We start from the raw sequence: 5,195 nt of genomic DNA, 5'->3' as shown, positions 1-5,195 counted from the left end.
AGAGAGAGAGGAAGAGGAAGAAGAAGAAGAAGAAGAAGAAGAAGAAGAAGAAGAAGAAGAAGAAGAAGAAGAAGAAGAAGAAGAAGAAGAAGAAGAAGAAGAAGAAGAAAATAATATAACCAGAGCCCAAACCCAAACAGGAATGTTCTGTATTTGCCAGCCCACCCTTATGGTGCACCTGTACAGAGTCCTGGACCAGGACTACAAAAGGCACAGGTGCCACCTGTGGATCTTGTTTCTGCTCAAATTGCCAAGCACCTGAAAAGTGACAAGCATGTGTGCATACAGGATTGAGTGAGGGCTTCCACCCCTAGTGGGTCTCTGGCAGGGCTCTGTTGACAGACTTCTTTGGTCTTTGGAAAAATGATGTGTTATATCATGGTTTTCCTTCTGGAAAGGAGAAGAATGGGGCTACATGTAGCTTGGTTGGCAGAGTGCTTGCCTATCAAGCATGAAGCCCTGGGTTCAATCCTCTGTACCACATAAACCTAGCTTGGTGGTGCATGTCTGTAATTAGGGGGTGGGAGGTTAAAGCAGGAGGACTGCAAGTTCAAGGCCATCCTTGGCTACATGTGGAGTTCAAACTAACCTGAGCTACATATAACCTTGCCTCATAAGGTAGAGCTGATACTTTAACGGAAACACAACTCTACAAAAGGTGTACATAGGACATACTCCAAGCTGGGCATGTGCTGATGGAGAACCCAGGAGCTATCAAGAAGGCAGGAGGTAGACCAACATAGGATTTTATGGAAAGTTGTCAAAGACTATTAAGACCCTTCTCACAGGCTTCCCAGCGGAAGGGTATGAGGGCTGTCACCTCACAGGTTCCTGGGGTGCTGACAGAGCATCTGAATTCAGGAGCTAGCCAGTCTCCTGGAATGAGTCATGGGGATCGCACACAGGAGCTAACAAGCCAACAGCGGCTTCTTGCCAATCAGACCTGAGCCATCAGGGGCGGAGAGCAGCAGTCAGCTGGGATTTGCCATCCAGCAAGAGTCTGAGCTGCAAGGACAGAGAACACCCCTGCGAGAAAGGCCCTTAAGCAGAACTTTCAGGCGATAACTGACTGAGCTGCGCACCCCTTGCAGGCTGCATGAGAGGGAGACCCTGCCTGACCTGGCTGCACCCTGCGTGCATTCTTCCTGTTGAAACCCCAGAGAATGCCTGGAGAGTTGAGAGCGCCCCAAGGAAAGTGAAAGAGAAGGCGAGAATCCTGCCTGCCGACAGTGGTGTCAGAGTTGGACTTTGTCAATGGGCTATGCACTTAGAAGGTCCATCGGGGCACCCAGCATTTTCTCCAGATAACACTGGGGTGGGGGTCAGGGTAGAAAGACCTGAGCTGCAGAGTAGTTGCCGCTATTGAGATGACTGAAAATCTGAAATGAATGAAGTTGGGGGTGTGGGGAAGGGGGATGAGGAGAAATGAGAGAAGAGAGAAAGGAGAAAAGAGAAGACCGGATAAGCAAAAGGGGAAAACTTAAAATATGAGAGAGAGAGAGAGAGAGAGAGAGAGAAAGAGAGAGAGAGAGGGAGAGGAGATTGGACTAGGGAGAAGTTATAGCATCTGAGATGAACTGAAGCATGCTCATATTAAAATCTGTAACCCACCAAAAGAAGCAGAGAGGAAGCAGGTGTCTCTCTCCCCAAGCACACTCACGTTCTGTTTTTAAAGTCTTCTAATTTCCAACCCCCTTCCCAGGTCAACCTAACTGTTTTGCTTGGTTAGCTGACATTTATTTTAAAAGACAAAAACAACAAACCAACCACCCCACAACTCCCCACAAGAAGTGGAGGATTAGTTTAGGAGCTGAAGTCCCATCTTCCGAATTCCCGGCCCTGTTAGCAGCTAGCTTTCTTCCCCACCAAACCCCAAGTTGCTAGGACTATAATTACTCTGAACAAATGCATATTTGTGGCTGCCAGAGAGCCTGCAATCATCCACAAACAGCATCTCCTTTTAAACGGAAAACAAGCTGGAAACATCAGAGGGAAACTGTTACAAGACTTCGGTTTTGTTTTGTTTTGTTTGTTTGTTTGTTTTGTTAAATCCCAAGAGTCTTACTTGGAGGGAGCTCTTCCTTTTGCTGAATGGAAATCACAAGGTCCTGGCGCAGGGAACTGCAAAGCTCCCACAGCCTTTCTCCAACGCTGTCCTCCTGCCGTGATCCTGTTTACTTGCGAATCATTCAAAAACACACTTCGGAGAACTCTGGGTTTTCTTGAAGATCTGCTGTGCAGAACCAGCGGTCCAGCGTGGGATCCAGGGCAAGTTTGCGGAGACCTGGGAGCCCCGGGCTGAGGCTCCGTGGTTGCTCCGAGCTTGTAAATACAGGCGCTATGGACAAAGTCCCAGATGACATCACTGGGAACTGCTTACTGTTGAGTCTTTATTAACTGACTGTCAAAAAGAAAGGAGGGGGCGGGGAGGCAAGAGGATCTCTTCTGCAGTGAATTCGGTGTCTGGGATTCCTGTGATAAGTGCGTGTGGTGACCCCCGCGGAGTCAAGTTGGCCCTAGCTTGACTTCTCTCTGGTGTGAAAAAGTGAGAGAGTCCTCTCTCCAGCAGACGCTGAATGGTTGCAGAAGCAGGAGCTTGGGGACAGTTTGAAAGGAAGGCAGCCACCTGCTCCAACCCCTCTGCCTGGCTGGATAATTCACAAGTACGTGGGGATTAGCCAGGTCTTTAGTTTCCCTGCTGGTCTTTCCACGAGCTCCCTACCTGGCTAAGGTTTCTTCCAAGCGGATTGTCTTGATTCGCAACTTTCTGCGATAAGCTCCGAGACTAAAGTTTCTCAACTTAGAATGAAAGGAAGGGCTCCCAGAAATCTCAGGGTGACATTTTGTATGCATTTGCAAAAATGTGACTTGTTTGTTTCCTGGGAAGAATGCTGGAAGGGTTTCTCTGATTCTCAACATTGTAATGACCTGCTTGTCTGGTGTACTTCCACTAGCATAAATAAAATTAAAAAAAATTAAAGTTGAAGAGAATACAATTAAAATAAACTTTTAAATGATATTTAAAGGTAAAATTAAAAAAATAGTAAAGTGGCCAGCCAGGTGGCTCAGCAGGGATGGAGAGGTACTTGTTGCTTAAGCCTGATGACCTGAGAAGTGACTCCACACAGCTGTCCTTTGACAGTGGCATGTGTGTGTGTGCACACACACACACGCACACATTATTATATAAGGTAAAATATACTGCTACATATCACTACGAACCTGTAAATTCCACTTCCTTTAGGAGTCTCTGTTAGCTACATCTTGTGGCTTTCCTAGTAGCTTTCCACCACTCCCAGCCTCCACCTAGAGATGGTTCCCGCATCCAACCTGAGTCCCTATTGTGATGCCCCAAAGCCTAGCCTTCCTCCCTTGGCCTGTTGCAATGAGGTTCACTATTTATATATGTATTAGCTGCTTTTTATATACTTGTATTTTTAGTTTGTTTTTTGGCCATCTGTGAGCTTGTCTCCCCAAGCCACTTTGAAATGTCACCAAGAGCAGCGGCTGTCTTGTGAGTGCTGTTTACTTGTTTATGGCCAACCACAGCTATAGGGAATCCTGACCAGAATGCAGAGGGGAGGTCGCTGAGGGTGGAGACAGGAAGGAGAGTAGCAGGTCCCAGGGGAGAGGGGGTCTATGTTTAGACTATGCATTCTCCCTGCCTTGGAAAACAATGACCTCACATCTAGCTCCCTGACTCCAGTCAATGCTCATTCCCCTTCTGAAACTTATTTTCTCCAAGAATAGCAACTGACTATTGATTTGGTGGGGTCTCAAAACCCTCAAATAAGGCACTTTCATATAGGAATCAAATATAAAGTGTCTCATCTGTCTCCAGAAGATCTTTAATACAATGTTAACAGATAGGATTACTTACAAAGAGCTGGAGATATAGCTTGTTGGTAGAGTCCTTGCCTAACATGCATGAGGCCCTGGCTTTGCTTCCCAGCACTACATAAACCTAGCCTACGAGTGCCTGTGATCCCCGAGCCCTGCAAGCAGAGTACGTGGGATCAGAAGTTCAAGTTCATTTTTGGCTGCACAGCGAGTTGAGCTCTGCCTGGGCTGTGCTAGAACTGATCACCAAATTAAGTGATTAAAATTTCCGATCAGTTTCAAAAGAACCGAAGAATATAAACTCATAAACCCAACAGTTCTACTTCTCCGCCGTGAACCTGCAGATATGCTCACAAGATGCGGTAACACACAAGCACAAGCATGTTCTCCGGGTTGTGTAAAGCCCAATAAGGTAGAAATAAATGTGCATGCCTGAATGGGAGAAGAAGCAAACTAAGGACATTGTGATACAGCGACAGAGGCCAGGGGCTGCCTGCAGAACGAGCATGGGAGAATGTGGTACCAGATTCAAGGAACAAGGACGTTTTTAACAATGGCCGCTCACTCATAGGAAGTGAAGACAGAGAATTTTTACTCCAGTTTGTACAGTGTGACCTCCTCCAGCCAGAGACCACATCCATTCGTGTTATTATGAATAATTTTTATGCCTTTTTAGCTGTTCTTATTTTACTTCTGACATGATAATATAATAAAATCATGAGGGCTGGTGCGTCAGATCAGCAGGTAAAAATGTTCACCACCATAGCATGACGACCTGAGTTCCATCCCCAGGGCTCACATGGTGGATAGAGAGAACTGACTCTGGCAAGTTGTCCTCTGATTTCTAGACATGTGCCCTAGTACGGGTGTGTGCTCGTGCACATATGTGTACATATACAAACACACGATAGATAGATAGATAGATAGATAGATAGATAGATAGATAGATAGATAGATAAGAGTGAAAAGGTTTTAATTGTGGTACAATTTTTAGAGTGCATATCAAGAAAACCTACAGCTGTTTCATTACCAAATATCTGCCATTCAGGTGAGCAGTGAACACTGGGCTGGGCCGGGAAGAGGCTGTGCACATCAAATCTCTTGACATGGAAGGGTGAAGACCTGGGCTTAGATCCCTCGGACCCACATAAAGCCAGATGCGGTAGCAAGATAGGGTGTAATTCCCAAAATCTAGTGGGCCAGTTAGCTCGGCATAGGCAATGGTGAATGATGAGAGACCCTGCCTCAAACAATGAAGATGGTGAGAGTGATACCTTAGGAAATCTTCTGATCGCCATATACACTTCATGACATTTGCTGCTCGCGCTCGCTCTCTCTCTTTCACACACACACAC

At 46.3% G+C, this 5,195-nt stretch overlaps 1 protein-coding gene across 1 annotated transcript in view; it reads right to left on the bottom strand.

The window, feature by feature from the left end:
• The window catches only part of Nckap5 (NCK associated protein 5), an 820,785-nt gene extending 818,464 nt beyond the window's left edge, over window positions 1–2,321 (bottom strand). Inside the window, exon 1 of the mRNA XM_050161478.1 lies at window positions 2,066–2,321. The gene's annotated coding sequence lies outside the window, so the exon portion shown is untranslated. The remainder of the gene's footprint in view (window positions 1–2,065) is intronic.
• Between the last annotated feature and the right edge of the window lie 2,874 nt (window positions 2,322–5,195).

This window comes from Alexandromys fortis, unplaced genomic scaffold (assembly GCF_014885135.2).
Source record: "Alexandromys fortis isolate MF-2015 unplaced genomic scaffold, M_Fortis_MF-2015_v1.1 scaffold_109, whole genome shotgun sequence".
In the NCBI taxonomy this organism is placed as follows: domain Eukaryota; kingdom Metazoa; phylum Chordata; class Mammalia; order Rodentia; family Cricetidae; genus Alexandromys; species Alexandromys fortis.
Note: the sequence above shows the minus strand (reverse complement) of the source record. Positions and strands in the feature narration are given on the sequence as shown.